Source organism: Dermacentor andersoni, chromosome 6 (assembly GCF_023375885.2).
Source record: "Dermacentor andersoni chromosome 6, qqDerAnde1_hic_scaffold, whole genome shotgun sequence".
Lineage (NCBI taxonomy): Eukaryota > Metazoa > Arthropoda > Arachnida > Ixodida > Ixodidae > Dermacentor > Dermacentor andersoni.
Genome location: NC_092819.1, coordinates 42,450,210 through 42,468,923, shown reverse-complemented (window position 1 = coordinate 42,468,923; position 18,714 = coordinate 42,450,210). Strand labels below are relative to the sequence as shown.

At 47.5% G+C, this 18,714-nt stretch overlaps 1 long non-coding RNA gene across 1 annotated transcript in view; it reads right to left on the bottom strand.

The window, feature by feature from the left end:
- Positions 1 to 10,507: 10,507 nt before the first annotated feature.
- Positions 10,508 to 18,714, bottom strand: part of LOC140218736 (uncharacterized) — a 95,559-nt gene continuing 87,352 nt past the window's right edge. The window contains exon 2 of the long non-coding RNA XR_011894909.1: positions 10,508 to 11,129. This is a non-coding gene — a long non-coding RNA (uncharacterized lncRNA). The remainder of the gene's footprint in view (positions 11,130 to 18,714) is intronic.

Here is an 18,714-nt window from a genome sequence, read left to right as displayed (position 1 = left end):
GTCGCGTACTGGCTTCTGAGCCAGAATGTCCCTGGCCTCACAGGAAGTAAAGTTCACCACCTTGCACGTCGGCATGCATTAAGTCCTGCATAATCAACGATATGTATTTTTATAACGCCGAGAAAAAAAGAAGGAGCATTATGAATGTAGGACAAGGCTTCGGTATGCTTCCGCACCGGGGATGTAGAGGATATCGCTTCATTCTTCTACGTGAGATCGGGCACATGGGTAGCACTACTCAATCTAGGAGTATTCTTGGTTCTCTTCGTTTCTTCTCATAAATTCCGACAAGAGCGGACACTGCGGACATCATCACTTTCAGCGGATTCTGCTATCGTACACAGGCAAGTGCACAGGAGTAAGCGTACCCAGGTCCGAGACCTTCCCTTCCGCGCAGTAAGAGAGAGAAAAAAAAAACAAGAAACGAAGAGATGAAAAAAAGGTGGGGGGAGGGGGGGGGGGGACGTTGCCTCAGCAAAAGAATCTAGAAACTTTCCTCGCAGCCGATCGCAGCCCGGCTTCTTGACCCAAAAAACGAGACTCTCGCCTTCCATGACGCGAGCCTCGATCTCTCGTCGAAATCCGGCGGGATTCTTGCGGTCGTCCTTCCCACTCGTTTTTTTCATCGCACTTTGCGCTCTCGGCGCGTTTTACCCGCCGCCGCCAAGTCGGGGATTTTTTCGTCGCCGTGAGCGTGTTGAGCCCTTTAACCCCGCGTAGAAATATGACGGCCTAAATAAACGTGACGAATGAGAGAGGAGCCACGGAAGCGGCGACGGCGCCGAAGCGATGTGGCGAAGCGAGGCGCGGTGGGGAAGCTTGCGAGTCCAGGGTGTATATGCGATATGCTTGAGCGGCTACGAGATAGTTGCGTGCAGAAAGCTCGGTGGAGAGGAAGCGGAGGGGCGGGGGCGGAGTTGTCTGGTTACCTAGTGTTTAACGACGCGATGAGTCGGGCGCAGCTGTCCAAGTTAAGTTATGCGCTTTCTTTTACAATCTTCAGTAAAGGGCTACAAGAGTGCGCAGTATCCCCGTATATATGCGTATACGGTCTGATAAGTTCTCCGTTTCCTGCAGGCTCTCCGAAGGAGCTAAAAAGAATAATTATGCATGGATACCGTGTTCATTTCGCAATGCTTGTAAGAAGTATGTAGTCTTAGCGGAATGCATCCAAAATGCGCCAATAATACGTCCCCTGCATTATTTGTTTCTCTGCATTGTCACTGGTGTTTCACGTTGTAAGTTTCAGGGTGGCAGTTCCCAGCCGGATTTGTTAACTGTGCCGCCGCGCCACAATGATACAAAATTCTTTCTCTTACACAGCCGCTCTTTTTTGCACGTTCATTGAAGACACGCTGGTATTCATCTAGCTATACGCCGTTCTGTAACCACAACGCATACAGTAATACTCAAATGGGCATTGAAAACACTCTCTTGTCGCCAAATTTCTCTCGTCATTTGTCACTTTTGTGGGTCATGTTGCCAAAGTATGCTGTGTTCCATAGCATAATAAATGTTAGACTCTGTCGACTATTAACAGACTAGAATGAAGTTCAAACGCCGTAGAACTGCTGAGGGGCCTCGGTACTAAATCTCTTGAGGATCTGCAATGAAGCCAACAAAATCACACTAAAGGTAGCTCAGGATATGCATTTATGAAGCAGTAATTTCTCGAAACGAACGTCAGTCACACGCAGGCAATAGCTTTCTCGATCTTTCTGTTCATCCGCCAAGTTTTGTCAACGTTGCACCGAACTCGCTTACTGGTTATAGAGACCAGCGTGGGCCTGCTGGTAGTGAGACGCAACTAGAAAACGCCTCGAGAAAAAGAACACGTAAAAGAAGTTTAGAGAAGGTTTAAGTTGGAGCGGGGCGGTGAAAGATTGAGCGAGCAAAGGGGAGAGAAAGGGGTCGCTTTTCTTGAAAATGCAAATGACTCGAGAACTATACGGCGGTGCTCGGCGATGCACGAGCCATCTGACTTCTTCTCCTCTGGACCGGAACAGGGAGCTTCTCTCACGGAGAAAGAACCTCGGCAGTACCGCAACGGCGTTCTCTCCTGTCGAGACTTCGAAAAGCAAGGAGGAGAGAAGAGGAACCGGGGCAGAAAAAAGAAAAGAAACGAGAGAGGACGCAGAGGACGCGATCCCAACGCTCTCAAAACATGCAACTACTAACATAGATCATCGCCGAAATGCCCAAATAACTCACACTTCTTCTCTTCACAAGCGTTTTCTCTCGGTTCACCGTGACGAGATTACGGCAAAGTTGAACCAGCACACACGGTTACGCTCAACTACGGGAAGAAATAAAGCGTAGAGCTTAGGAGAGAGCGGAAGAAGAGAGGTTGGGGAGATCGGGTGCTGCCACTAGAAGAAGAAGAAGGAGAAAAAAAAATGAAAGGCGCGCGTCTGGAAATCCCCGCGCTTCCGCGCTTGCAGAAATGGCTAGTAAGTGCGGCTCCTCATAATACGCGTTCTCGCTCGCTCCTATGCATGCGACCTAGTCGAGGCACAAAAAAAGAAAAAGAGCCGACGCGGTGAAACCTGAGCTTTCGTCGGTCGTTCGAGTCGCCATATCCAAATAAATTAAGGGTCTCAGGATCGTCTTAGAAGAGCCCGCCCGTAAATAACGGCTGCTTACTCTTCTTCGTCGCACGCCTCTTGTTAAGCCTCTGTCCTTTGAAGGCGCGCTTGCACTGAACGCTTCGCGGGGTTAAAAAAAGGAAAAGCAGAAAAGAAACGGTGCAGTGCTGAGAGTAACGTGGTGCGTACTTGTTCGGTCGCTGATAGCGCGCATTGGAAAGTACGCCGTACTTCAACGATGTTTCTGGCAAGCCTGTTTCTTATAGCTCGAGAAGCGTGGTCACGAGAGCACTTTATATATTATTCACGGCGAATTTTGGGAAGGATGAGGGTACTACAGGCGCTTAAAGCTACGCAAAAGAAAAAAAAAAAGCTGTATAGGTCGAAATTGGGACTGCCAAGTGAAAAAGCTAGCAGTGGAAAAGCGCATAAGAAAATGCAGTACTATATTGGCAAATGTTATTCATCACCGACAAAACATTTAAAATACTTTTTATACCCACAAGCAGAAGTACTACATCATACCAACACTTCAGCTGATGTTCGAAATAACTGCCCCATGTCCCCCTTCATTAAAATAAGTAATTCCTACTGCTTTCTTCTGAATTATCGCTGAAGCAATGGCTGCCTTCACATGCGACATATTGGAGGGAGGCAATCAAAGCTACTACTTCCTGAAAGACACACGAAATATCGTGCTCAGCGTATATAAAGGGCAATGGGATATCGTTTCTTCTGAAAAGTAATTGTTTGTTGAATAGCAAGCCCTCTAAATTACAATTAACTTACCTGATAAGCAAAAGTTAAGGACAGAAGGTGGGGTACATGTAGTTAGATAATTAAATACTGATTCGCGCATACGAACGCGACTACAAATTAGCTTACTGACCATGTAGTATTCTGATATGTGGAAGGCCTAGCATTGTTCAGTCGCACCTTTAGCGACACTGCACGTATTTCAGTCACACTGCTTCATACCCAAATATACGGGACACCGAAGAAGTTGAAAAAGAGGAGCGGGAAAAGGAAAAAGGCGCCCGAGCTCGCCGCCATCACGAGCATGGCGCTGGCGTCGAGGCTTGACACTTCCGGTAGCCTGCTTATGTGACTCCAAGAGCGCGCTCTTCCGGTGCCTCTCCCGCCACCCCTCCCACCTCCACGCTGTTATACCACCTTTTACAGGCTGCGCGTTTCTTTCCCTTCCATCTATTCTTTCTTTCTCTTTTATTTTATTTTATACCGGAAACCTTCCGCGGTAGAAAAGGATGCCTGTATGCACCACAACTCTCCTCCTTACCATTTTTTTTTTTTTTTTGCTGACGCCCATACACGTTGTTCTTATGTGTTCTTCGTAGCCGGTAGCGCGTGTTCTTTTTTTTTTTTAATGCTTCGTAAGGGAGGGCAAAGGGGTGGCTGGAATTGCTCTTGGAATAATGGGGCGCAATATGAAAGGAAGGTTTTCTTTCACCCCGCTTGCACTGCCCTGGAGCTCGCGCTAAGTCTCGTGCGAGCTTTCCGCTGCGCCCTCTAGCGCCCGAAAATTTCTTCAATGGCGTGTCGTCGCGGGAGAGCGGAAAGTGCTTCATCATGTCCATGTTTTCTCGGTGCCGTCGCGTGCGTCGAGGGGCAAGACGAAGCCGCTCCATATTGTGAGCCCGAGAGCTCTACTTTACGACAAAAAAAGAAAAAAAAATCTAGAAGGAAGTCCAGAGAAAGAAGAGAGGAAAACAGGAAAAAGTAAAGATGCGAAATATTATGCCCAGAGAAAACCTTTCGCTGTTCTGTAGGAACAGGACCCCCTAAGATAACGAAACTTCGTGATCACCTACTTTGAGCGCTCAAGCATGCAAAACTAAGACGCGTGCGAGCTATTTCTTTCAGCGCGGCATTTAATGCATGTGCATACGGAATTCAACGTTCAGTCCTAACTTGCTGATCTGTCTTGCTGGAGCAACTTTACAGACTATAAATATGCGTGGCGGCTGCGTTTGTTGATAGATGAAACGTTCCTTTCTGCGTTCCACCTTCTACTGGGCGCCTAACTTGTCTGTAAAAGAGAGCAGGAACAATAGCAATGTGACAGAGTATGAAAAACTTTCTTGACATGCTGAAACTGCTAGTTACACATTGTAGTTGCTGAGCTCTCTAAAGAGTTGCCTAAATCACTACAGTTTTCGGCATGACGTGACATACTAAAAGCTGTGCAACAGCTCTTTTCGTCCCTTAAGTCTGCTTCATTGAGATTAAAATGAAACGATGGGAGAATATTCTCTATCTCTTCTTTATACGCCTCCAGTACTTTTCAGAAACCTCAGTAGTACCCCTAATACAAACGATAAAAAGTTCCGCACAACTTCGTGAAAAGGAGCAGAATATTTTAGAGATATCCAGCACGTGAACACTTTAGTATCAGTATAACGTAAAAGGCGTACTTTATATTGCACAACACCGTAAAAATAAATAGGTTAATGGACAACACTCTGGCAGAACAGCCTCACAGTGGCGTCTTCCATGAGAGCAGCTTAAGATCGGTCACATTCGTTCGTTATAGTCATTCAGTCACTCAGTCGTTGATGTTCCGCGGCAGCACAAGAGCTATGAGAAACGCCTTAATATAGGGCTACGTATTAACCTTGACCACGTGGGCTTCTTTAACGGAAACAGAAATTTTGACAAGCGGTGATTTGCACAATCCGCCTCCCGAAGAACACCGTCACTGCGGCAGATAATAAAAACCGCAATCTCGCGCTCAGCAGCACGACAGTACTCACTTTGAATTCTGCAATAAGTTAACTGCTCGCGCTTTGTCGCTGAAACGCGGCGTCTGTGATTCCAATGCATGTTACGCAACACAGTATCAGTGTTGAAATAAGGCTCAAATACGTGCCTCGCCTTTCGTTCGCGTCTGGCAGTTGTCCAAATAGTTGCAGCAGCTTTCAAAATACTTGCTGCGTATTTGCACCGGCGCCCGAGAGAATCGGCTGAGCCAATGCGTTATTCGCTCGACGAAGGCACCGATCGCCAAGAGGAAATTGCGAAGCGAGTCTTGGTAGGGGCAACGCAAGACTTTGTCCAGCTTTGTAGCTAGCCTTGAACCGGGAGAAGCTGCCGCCTGTGAGACAAGCTATACTGCGCGCGAATGCTGTCGAACGGGGCTATGTTTAGACAACTCTCGCCATCCAGCATTCAGTACCCATAGCGACAGCCATCGACAGGAACAACCGGGGCAAACAGAACATCTCGAGTCAAACTGAGCGGCCCTCGAGACTGCAGCGTCGTATGTTACCCGATTCGCGATGCATCGAACACGCCACGACGGGCGCAAATAAGAACCGTGCTGCGTCGTTGTTCGCTGCCCCTGGGCGATGTCGTGCCTGGCGTTCTATTCAAGGGAAAGAACCAGTGTGTGCGAACAATACAGTTTCGACACGGTAGGCGGGCCACGGGTACTGGCGGCGCTGTAGAAATTAAGGGTGGAGTAGGAGTAAGGGCAACGGGGAGTAGCCTTGGATACAATATCTGCTCACAAGTCACCAGTGCTATCGTTCGTTTCACGCTTGCGCTGTTATCACGCGGCTATCAAGACAAAGGTCTGCCAATACCTATTGTTTATACACGCTGCAGCGTTAAGACAACTCTTCTTTAGGTGACAACTACAAATGTGTGAGAAAGATCATGTGCCTTCGAGAACACCGTCTCAATTGGTTAGCGTGTTCGACATCTATTGTAGTATGTCGCAGCATCTTTCGCAATATATGTAAGAAGCTTGCTCCGCTCGTAACATGGTGTCACCTACGTTTTCCTAGTGCGTTGCTCGATTCAATAAAAACTGACTCAAGCATCTCGAGACACAATACAACATTCATCCGGACATAAACCCAAAAGGGACATGACATCAAAGAAAACGACTTCAATATACACATAAACAAACTTCACATACGCTTCTTCGTCTCCTAAGTGACAGATTCCTTCGTTCTGCAGTCCCATGTGTATTTATTCGATGAACAAAGAACACAAATGATGTATGTAAACTACACTTTCCCAATAGTAGTAAGCGGGGCTTAAAGTACTGACCGGCCAGTTTGCAACATCCCCGGCAGAGTCGGTATAGCATCCCTCAGACAGTGGTAATGCATCCAATGTCAACGTTTCACCCGTTGGCACGTTCCGAGCATAGCCAGTCGGCATAACCAGACCTCCAACAGATCGGGAGCTGTGCCGGCTGGCGATGACATTGCAGGCTGGAACGCCAGTAGCCTTCATTAGCAGTGGCACATACACAGCCAGTGACGGGCTTCCTCACTTATCCAGTGCTCCCGGTAGTTTGGGATCAGCGATGGATCTAGAGCGAGAGACTAACGCTTCGCCGAGCCTGCGCCTGGAATGCGGCGTCTAGACTTAAACCCTGTATTTTCAAGGGACCCACCGTGGCACAGTAAGGCCCAATAGCATCGAGTTTTGTTGTATTACGTCACAGTATAGTAGAGAGATACACAAACTTGCTCCGGGACATTAGTAGAGAAGCGTGTCGCACAGAATAGTAATTTATGAACGGCACTCTCCAACAGACCCATTAGAAACCGACGTTGTCACCTCTGTCGTCTTTCCTTTCAGGTCCGATTCCATGGGTCACGCCAAGGCGTAGAACCTTCATTTTCTATTTTCTCCATTCTTGTTCTGACGCTTGCGATGAGGGATGAATGCAGAAATCATCGGAAAGTCATACTTAGCCGTGCGTTAACGAATTACCAATGTTCAAAATAAAACCGGAGACTCCCCAACGGCGTGCAGTATGGCTCACAACACACGTTGCGAAAGTCGAACATTAAACAGTAGCTAGCCGTTTGCACACTGGCTGAAAGCACCTTAGGTAGTATGTATATAGTAAGGAGGCATACTTTCTGCGAGGAGTGATCGCTGAAGGGATGACTGAACGAATGCACACCAGCGGACATGTGCGGACTTGCAGTGCAAGTGACTCTCATTGTATCTACAGCCACCTAGAAGTGCGCTCCTCCCAATAACTTATCTTTTGTGCAGCCAAGACCATTAGTCTATTCTCTCCATTGCTCTTTCTGATTTTACTCTCTTTCTCAGTGGCGATTTATCATTCATGTTGTTGGGACCATTGACATCTCTCGCCTATTTTCGCTGACATTTGGCACTTAATAGCAAATCACTCCAGGAATCTCAGAGGGAAACTTGAGGTGCTAGCAGTATACGGCAAACTTTAGCAAAATATTCACCTCTTCATATACTCTGAAAGGTATTCTAGTGTGGACTGCCCAGCCTGTGAACTAACGGCAACATTGGATCATATATTGCGGCAGTGTGAAGCCATCGGCTCCTCCTTCAGTGCAGATTGGTGGGCTGAGCTCTTGGGCAGCCCCGAACTTAACGACCAAACCCTGGCCGTCCACAGTGCCCGCGATCAGGCCATCATGCTTGGCTTGGCGGTCCCTACGTGGGACTAGCAGGGTGGCGCAGGGTCTCCCCTGCGTCTTCTCTGGATCGAATAAAGTTATCTCACTCACTCACTCACTCACTCACTCACTCACTCACTCACTCACTCACTCACTCACTCACTCACTCACTCACTCACTCACTCACTCACTCACTCACTCACTCACTCACTCACTCACTCACTCACTCACTCACTCACTCACTCACTCACTCACTCACTCACTCACTCTCACTCACTCACTTTTCAGAGTTCGTCGTAACACGTACTCAAAATTTAGGAAGGAACGAAAACGCACTTGAACATAAAATCTCAATTGTCTGTCGTAACAGACACTTCACTGCAACGCTACATGTGTAAGCCCCAAGATGTCTCTCGGGAAGCAGTAGGCTACAGTTGAGCACAATGAGTTCGAAATACGCAGTGTTTTGCAAATTTTGCGCACTGTGCGTCAAAACGGGGTACCTGATTGAGCCCACCTAATACCGTTGTTAGTAACAGCTTGTGTCCGTTCACTGATTCTTTTCGTATGTGTGTCGTTATCGTTGGTATTCGTTCTTACTTTAGTCGTACATTTTACCTAATCCTCATTGATGAAACTGACGGCCGCCGGTGGCTAATTTCGCTACTATTTGTCAAGATGTAAACGGGAACCAAAGTTTAAAAGGTATCGGCATCATAGTTTTGGTTCGCGGTGAAACAATGGATTCACCTTCCGCTTGCCTTATCTGTAACGGCATGATTGACGGTAGCGGCATGATTGCTACTATGGCTGTTCGACGCCATGTTTACGACATGCCGATTGTTTCGTTCTGCATAGCTATTGGACAAGCGCACGCGAGAGAAACGCGGGACGTGACGTCATTATAGCGACTACGCGTTACACAAGCGCGCGTACCTATGTCTATGTCAGGTGGCTAATGTTAAAACGAAGATAGCATTCGCGCTGTGGCAATGAAAAGTGAAAACCTGTTTGACTTAACACGATCGTGGAAGCGGTAAAATGTCGCACAGCCTCTGCGCAACACTAGCAGCTACAACCGAAGGACAGGGGAATGTGCACAGATCACGAAGGCAGTGAAAATAACCCAGCGTCGCAAAGGGGCGAGCTGCCACAAGGGAATAATGCGAGAAGTCGTCACGTGACGCACGCGCCCAAGAAGTCTCAAAGAACTAGGCGCTTTTGACACGCGAGGAGTGTGTATGCTTGCGAGTGTGGCCTAATCTTAGAGCGTCGGGCTGATGTGCTGGAAGCCAGACGTTCAATACCGCCGCTTCCAACTATTTTCTTTACGCTGAAGTTATACGAAACTAGGCGAGGAAGGAAACCTACCTACAGTGTCTGGTATGAGGCAAAGAATTCTTCGCATTAAAAAAGAAAGAAAGCCTGCAGAGTTAATTGTACCAACCCAAAGTGAAAGCGTCACAGTCAAGACTCGCGACTGCTTTCGCGTGGTTTCTTGTTCATGGCTACCGCTTCACCTCACCTGTCCTGCTACTGTACGCTGACATAACGATGACCAGAGCTCAGTGGGCGGCGTATGCACTGTACCTTGCGTTGCAGACATAAACAACCAATGTCAGGAGAATGCATTTGGTTTACGGTCACTGTAAAATCGGGAGAGCTCATGTGCTACACATGATAGTGCGCCTTTACTTATCTTTAACGATGCGTGCTGTTGCCTGAGCCACAATCTCAGTTACCAGTAGTAGTACATTCACGCAAGTAAATACTTCTAATGGAAAAAAATCACCTGCTGAACTGAGAAAATGAGTAAAGCGGGCTTCTTCCCACAAACACTGTTATTGCGGAAAAGCCAGATTTCACGAAGGCTTTTTTATCAAGTTGAGCGCGAATGAGCGCATTGACGGAGGCAGTGTTTTGTGGCGATCAATAATATTTACCATTCCTATTGCCAATCATGTATCACGCAGACCGACAGGTCCGGGCGATGACAGACGGTGCGACAAGCCAACGATGAAGCGTGGAAAGAAGTGGAAGTAAAATCGCGTCATTAAGATTTACCGCCCCTGGTTTTTGAGGCGCACCTCAAGCAATTTTTTAACTGCCGACGGAGGGATTATAGCAGTTCTGGCTGCATCGCAACAAGCCGTGATCGCGTTTGATTTTCAGACTGCTGTTCATGACGTCCTGGGGTCACCACCTCAACATAGATAAAATCATCCGATTTTTTTTTATTAGCGGATATGCTGGATAAATTTTAACACCGCGTAGAAGCAAACTACACCATATCACATGCGATAACAACACATCTGTAATTAGACGATGAACAAGTCTCAACGCATCACATGTTGGCAGAGTTCGAATGCAACGTGTAAAAACACTGTTCTATTCATTAAACACCATACTTATAGTAAGAGAAGTACACGTAAACAGTCGTATGCATTAACGTTATCTAAACCACGTAGTTTCTTCCTCTTTCTTCCGCTGGAAGAGCAATTTTTCTTTTACTGAAACTGGAGCAAGACGTTGGTACTGTTGCATCGGGATCACGAAGCAAAGAAAGCCTGTCCGCTCCGTCTCACAGAGCTTTGTCTTCCAACGCCGCGCGCGTGCATCTTAAGCGCGTTCCATCTCCTTTACCGCTCAGAGAAACAGCCCGGGTATCCAAAGGATAGGCGCGACATCTGCGTGCTCCGGGCCCGGAAAAAGGAAACGCGCTTGCGGTGGCAGGATTAGGAGCAAGATGGATGCGCTTCTCGTGTATCACTCCGCGTCCCTTCACTGCGCTGGCTCGGACGCGCCCGAGTACTCACGCAGAAGGCCAGGCGAAGAGTGTACGTGCGCGTACACAAGAGGACACGCACACACGCGCCCGCAACGGTATCGTGCGAGACGACGTGAAGAAGGTTCACTCACCCTTCGGTCGGGCATCCCGCGTGAGAAACAGTGCAGATGCGGGTCCTGTCGGAAGAGGTGGGCGCGTATATATCTGTACGCACTCTCCTTCTATAAGCAAAGATACTACTCCCGGCTTGGTCCCGGCGTCTGAGGTTTGGATCCTTCGGCAAGGAAAGTCGGGGGCGGCTCGCTCCACGACCCAGCTTCCTTGAACGAGTTCCTATTTGAGATGGAAATATTTATCAAAGTTAGTGGAATTACTCAGAGTTGGCCTAGACTCGATGCGAGCAGACCTGGTGTAGCGCTTTTATAGGGCGGCGTCCTATAGCACACGTTGCCCCTGTGTATGTGGCTCCCCCCCCCCTTTTCCTGATGGTTTTCCGTTTGTGTCTATTTCTCACAGGGTTTCAGCGAAACAGTTTATGCCTGGAGAATATTATTGCAAGTAAATTTACGCTGTATTAGTTTAATAATTATTTGATTAATTCAATTATTCATTGTCTACCGAGAGGACTTGCTTACGAACATTATATGTGACAGTGGTGTAGCAACAAAGAAGCTTAGTTATCGGGGCAGTCTATTGTCCCGAATCAGGCAAGGGGTCGACTCACGGGTCTCAGTTTCGACTGTATTGCCAGGGGCGCAAGGCATAACTAACTCTCACTGTACTCAAACTAACTCTCAAGCATAACTCCCACTGTACGAGGCCGCTGCCTACTCACTGCCCATCCTTGTCTCGATAAAAACTACACTTTCTGCTAGTTTCGCTGTTCGTCACGGGTTAATTTCGGCTGTCACGCTTTGATGTCGGCTCAGAGGTATCTCCAAAGTACACAGACCTCTTAATGCAAGATCACATTATATTCAACTCCTTTTCTTGATTTCTGATATTTAGCTACAACATTCTGGAATGTGCCACTGGATGCCTCGGCTTACACAACATGACATACAGTTCAACGGAGGAAGCCTAAAAGCAGTGAAGAAGAAACTAGGAATAGGCAAGAAGCAGATGTATGCGTTAAGAGACAAAGCCGGCAATATCATTACTAATATGGATGAGATAGTTCAAGTGGCTAAGGGGTTCTATAGAGATTTACACAGTACCAGTGGCACCCACAACGATAATAAAAGAGAGAATAGTCTAGAGGAATTTGAAATCGCACAAGTAACGCCGGAAGAAGTAAAGCAAGCCTTGGGAGCTATGCAAAGGGGGAAGGCAGCTGGGGAGGATCAGGTAACAGCAGATTTGTTGAAGGATGGTGGGCAGATTGTTCTAGAGCAACTGGCCACCCTGTATACGCAATGCCTCATGACTTCTAGCGTACCGAAATCTTGGAAGAACGCTAACATAATCCTAATCCATAAGACAGGGGACGCCAATGACTTGAAAAATTATAGACCGATCAGCTTACTGTCCGTTGCCTACAAAGTATTTACTAAGGTAATCGCAAATAGAATCAGGAACACCTTGGACTTCTGTCAACCAAAGGACCAGGCAGGATTCCGTAAAGGCTACTCAACAATAGACCATATTCACACTATCAATCAGGTGATAGAGAAATGTGCGGAATATAACCAACCCTGATATACAGCTTTCATTGATTACGAGAAAGCGTCTGATTCAGTTGATACCTTAGCAGTCACGGAGTCATTCCGGAATCAGGGTGTAGACGAGCCGTATGTAAAAATACTGAAAGATATATATAGCGGCTCTGCAGCCACCGTAGTCCTCCATAAAGAAAGCAACAAAATCCCAATAAAGAAAGGCGTCAGGCAGGGAGATACGATCTCTCCAATGCTATTCACAGCGTGTTTACAGGAGGTATTCAGAGACCTGGACTGGGAAGGATTGGGGATAAGAGTTAATGGAGAATACCTTGGTAACGTGCGATTCGCTGATGATATTGCCTTGCTTAGTAACTCAGGGGACCCATTGCAATGCATGCTCACTGGCCTGGAGAGGCAAAGCAGAACGGTGGGTCTAAAAATTAATCTGCAGAAAACTAAAGTAATGTTTAACAGTCTCGGAAAAGAACAGCAGTTTACGATAGGAAGCGAGGCACTGGAAGTGGTAAGGAAATACATCTACATAGGGCAGGTAGTGACCGCGAATCCGGATCATGAGACTGAAAAAATCAGAAGAATAAGAATGGGCTGGGGTGCGTTTCGCAAGCATTCTCAGGTCATGAACAGCAGGTTGCCATTTTTCCTCAAGAGAAAAGTGTATAACAGCTGTGTCTTACCAGTACTCACGTACGGCGCAGAAACCTGAAGGCTTACAAAAAGGGTTCTACTTAAATTGAGGACGAGGCAACGAGCTTTGGAAAGAAGAATGATAGGTGTAACGTTAAGGGATAAGAAAAGAGCAGATTGGGTGAGGGAACAAACGCGAGTTAATGACATCTTAGTTTAAATCAAGAAACAGAAATGGGCATGGGCAGGACACGTAATGAGGAGGGAAGATAACCGATGGTCATTAAGAGTTACAGAATGGATTCCAAGGGAAGGGAAACGTAGCAGAGGGCGGCAGAAAGTTAGGTTGGCGGATGAGATAAAGAAGTTTGCAGGGACAACATGGCCACAATTAGTACGTGACGAATTAGTTGACCAATGAACAGCCTTGGTCTGGGCCGAAATTTCTCAGAACCTTCTTCTGCGCAGAAGCAGATCCCCGTGGAACAAAGTTACAAGTCCATTACCCTGAATGCTTCAGCGTGGCGCGTTCAGTTCAGCGCAGAAATGTAGCAAACCACATACACCCACGTGTAAGACGGTAAAAATGTGAATTTTCTCCTCGTTATACTCGTTTTTACTTGTTACGTTTAAAAAGGATTCTGACGCCTGGTACTCATCATACATATACGTTAGTTCTTCTTCCTTTTGTTTTGCATGTTTCTGACAGCAACCGCTTCTTCTTATAACCCTTTCACTGTTCGACTTTTTTTGTCGCCTTCCAAGCTTGCGTCAGTAACCGCAACCCAGCAGAGCACGAGGGAATGAAATCCGCGCCAGCAGCAACAAGATTATACACGGCAGACGCAATCTAATCCCAGCTCGGAGAGCCGCGTCTGCTTACACACGCACAAACACGCAAGCGCCTTAGATGCATCACGTCCGATTTCAAGGAGGGTGCGCGGCCGACCGAGACGTCGGGAGGAAGCGCTTCGTTCGGCGCAGCCAAAAAAAAAAAAAAGGAAAGAAAGGTACAGAGAGCTTACCCGCGCTAACAGAACAAACATTGCGCACTTTTTCTCTCTTTCATCATGCCCGCGATATGCGGCCGCAGATCTTGTCGAAACCACGCCTAACGGTCCGAGGCGACGCAGCGGGCTCCTGTTTCAGCACCCTTGACGCCTCTACGCGAACGAGAAACATGCCTGCTAGCGCTTGCTTGCACTCGGGCCCTCATCATGGGATGCTTCGCCTCCTATCGCGCTGGCGCGTGCGTGCGCGCGTGCCCGCATATAACTCGACCACTTCCATACAGCGTCTACGGGAATAGCCAGAGCGCATATATATCCTTCGCGAAGTAGAGCTATTCTTGCACTGTCTGTAATCGAATTTTCCTCGCGCCTTGCGGGCTCACGTTCATACTCCTCCCCCCCCCCTTCCTTTCCCTCCCTTTGCCTCCCTCTCCTGGGTGTTGTCCACGTTCCGAACGCGTGACGGCGCTCATTCCATCTCTCGATCTCTCGCTCTCTGCGAATGTTTCTTCGCCGCACTATGCAAGAGTATTGCAAAGAAGCCAATCAAAAACTGCCAAAGTAAGGAGAGCGGTCGTCGGCGGACGCAAGAAGAAAAATAGAGAAAGTAAGAAAAATAGAGAGAGTAAGAAGAAAATAAAGGAAACAAAAGGAAGGCGGGGGGAGGTGTGAATACGTAACAAGCCCAAGTTTCGGTTTCTTCGTCAGTCTACTCTGTCGTCGTTGGCGGCTGCGATTTATGCATGAGCGCGTGCTATCAGGAGGGGCAAGGAGGAAGAGGAATAGAGGGGATGCGGAGGAAGTGAACAAATAGGGCTAGGATTCGAGCCAACCCATAATAGTTTAAACAAGTAAGCAAGAAAAAGTAAACAGAGAAGAAAAGCAATCTCACACATTTCATAGTTCGTTGACATGACATATGGGATGACGCGAGCTGCATCAACGTTCACAATGAGGCGGAATGTGAATTGCGTGCGTAGAAATAGCCGACCGAGGAAACTACTTCAGAAGCCAAGTCCTGGTACTTGCACACTAACTTTGTTTTCGTAATTTTAAACAAAGTTCAGGACTAAAAGATCGGTGCACGTGCTACATGTGGAAACGCAGATATTGAAACTTTTATAAAGCAGCATTTACCAAATGTGAGTTCCACCACTTTAGCCTCAAACCGAAAGACGGCGAAGCACACTTTGCTTATCGTTGGAGATAATTAATTAACCAAGAATCAGGACAATTGTCCCTGACGGCATACTTCGAATATTAATTTTAAAAATTCAGCAGAGACACTTAAGCCTGCTCACGTGTGGGAATGTGAAAGCATTAGACAGTTTTATAGACCTCGGAACGCCATGAACGCGCTCATGCTACACATTCATGACGTGGCGCCACCTCCTCCCCATTGGCTGCGCCGCCACGCGCCCAATGACGTACGCACTTGGCCACTCCTCTAGTCAGCCAGGTGTCTGCGACGTGACGTGCGCAATGACGCATGCACTAGGCACACTTTTAGTCATTCAGAACCGTGAAGCCGCCTTTCAAGAAGACAACCAGTAATACACCACATGGTTCGTTTATGTTATTAGCACTCTATTCATCATGGAGAAGCCACATGATCGACAGACATGCCGAGCTACCGAGATCGACAAGGTCTGTCTTTCGAGAAGAGGCTGCCCGAGTGTGTAGTGTGGCTGGATTTTTTTATTCGGCACCTGAGTGCATTTTGCATCTAAACGCTTGTTTGTTTGCCAGATTTTTAAACTTTTGTTGGATTGCGTAGCATGTGTGCATTTGTTTTTCATGTGTGTCTCAATGCAACTAATTTTGGCATGACACTACTAATAATTCCATGCAATAAAGAAGAGAGAGAGAGAGAGAGAGCCACCGTGATGTTGGGGAAGCGTGCTCGTCTAGCACAACGGAGACCCGGGTTCGATTCCCACCCTGGCCAAAATTTACTAAATTTTCTTTTCAAAGCTTTTCATTTACTTTGTTTACAGGACGTCAATTCGGGTACTCTTTTGACGTGTTTTTACTCCTTGCGCCGTCGGCAATTTTTGGTACCATCTGGAGGTCACGCCGATTTTTGCGTAATGTGGCATATAACGCTTTCGCATAAAAAAGAACGAGAACCAGATTTGTGCCCAATGTTGTAAATAAAGAAAACTATTTTTGTTTGAATCATAATGACAGAAATCAAAGTTGCTTTTTTCGTCAAGTTTGTTGTCTATGCGGAAGTAATTCAGCGTTAAATGGGTCAAAGCGGGTGGCGAACGGAAAGCCAGTCTGAGCACTCTGAATTACGTATATATCACCTCATTATACAGCCATCTTCACTTCTCGTGTTAATATATCCTTCAAGAGACAAAAAGATGTGGGATTTTGCGTTCAAAGCATTAAAGAACAGGCACAACCTCCATGGCTAAAGACCGCATTGCTAGACTAGCCACCCTGTATATATGTCACCAGCCGGTGGTAAAAGCTTTGCCACATGATTTCTGGGGCGATGATCAACCACAAAAATTTTTGTTACAGCTTAATCCAAATTTAGCCGCTCTGTCACTTGTAAAGCCAGAAATAGCATCAGCATGACACTATTGAATCATTCAAAATCACACGAATTTTTAATTCACAGAAGAAAAAAAAATAGAATGCTAACGTACACGTGACGTCTGGGTGTGCATCGGGATCATCCGTCCGTGAGATGTATCCTTGAAAGGCTTCGTGAAGTTTTCAAAGCGTTATGTCTTCTTGCTTACCATAGATGATGATGGTGCTCTTGTCAGTATTATGCAGACGGACCTACACGCACGTAACCACGCACGCACATTGCTTGGCTCCACACGGGTAGCCGGCGCTGAAACTTCGCAAACCGACAGCTTTGCCCGCGAACGCACAGCCTATAGCGAGCAGTGGAAACAGTTTACAGTTGCACAAGCAACGATTTCGCATCAGCAAGTTCATCGCTCATACTGAGGCACCTGTGCCCAGCTCTTTACCTGATTGGGTGCCGCGTGGTAGAACGGAGGAGCGCATGCGCACTTCGCAACGTACACAGCCATGGACAAAGCTTGGCTGGACGCAACGGGCTCAAGTAAACGCTGATACTTACTGGCACGCGTCTTTTACGCGTCTATTATCGTTGAAAATGTCGCGCCTTCTTCGTAAGCTCCCTACAGGACGGTGTCAGCTTAAGTTAGCTGCGCGCTCGAACTACCGCAGTGCCTCCTGTTCAGCGCTGGTACCCTATTATTGCTGGCTACAAAAGCCTTAAGATGTGTAGTCGAGAAAACGGCGAGAAAAATTTGGCGAGGCTCCGCTACTCAACCTGCCGTCATAGTATGGTGACCGCACACGGGCTGAATGCGTTGAGTGTTAAGGAACTAGCGTTCTCATGCCGTTCGCGTAGTCCGAGAACTTACGTGGTCACGTGAGAAACTCCTATAGCTACATACGCTCGTGTGCAGCGCCGTCAAGTGCCTTGCTGAGACATAAAAGAAGAAAAGAAAAAAAAGTTAATGCTTGAGTGTTCCTTTCTTGGTAACGTTCTCTCAAGTGTGTATTAAGAGTCGCGTCTGCTCAAACCAAGCCAAGATGACGCGCCTACCCGTGCGCTGCGCACACACAGAGGCCGGCGGCAAACGACTTGGCCGCGCGTTTCGATTCGCGAGAGTGGAAAGTTTCGCGATAGGACCAGAGTCGAAGCGTCCGTCTCTCTCGGCCTCGTCCTTGTAGTTGTGCTAAGCGCTCGTCCGAGGCGAGTGATCCCTTTTCCTGCCCCCCCCCCCCCCCCCCCCCCCCCCGCCCTCCACTCCGCTTTCCGAAAAACTTTCGCCGGCGTAGGCGGGAGGCCTGACGCTGTGCGCCAATTGGCAGCGCAGTCCGTTCTCTCAGAGGCGCAGCCCAGAGGAGGCTAGCCGCTGACTGCAACAGATGCTGCTGGCGAGCCTCCTTCTCCTTTACACCGCGCAGTTTCCTGCGTCGCAACCGGACGAATGCCTCGAGGCATTCAGAGCTCCGCGCTATTCTCAGGTTTCGATAGCCACGCTTGCGCAGAATAAAGTCAGGCTTGGCTTTATTCTCCACACGGCGGCGCTCCGCAAAATCTCAATGCAGTAAACTTTCTTCAATTACAGCGATAGCTGCCCTTAATGCTGTACTTGCTCCCGATTTCACGGTGCCTATCACCGGTATCATGATTTATTTATCTTTATTTAGGGGTCATCACAGGGAGGGTTACAATGATAGCTATTCATACACAGTCTAAGTACACACGCAGGTATAGAGAAACACAGAGACGCAATACTGAATGCACGTTCAAATTCGCGCATATAATCTTTATCGACAATAAAGCTGGCTAATGCATTTCCCATTTCTCTTTCGTCGGAAAATAAATAGTAGCAAAAGCCGTCGCTACGCGATAAGTAAGGGCCAATGGTCCTACTATTATTTGTTCGAACACTTCTTCCTGAGATGTCGAATACACGTGTCTTTAATGTTTCTATACACGTCCCTCTAAAAACTCTAACCGATTAACCGATGATTCTTCCTGCGGAACTCCAACAGCTATAAACCACGTGTATTTAGCATATATGTAACTGAATC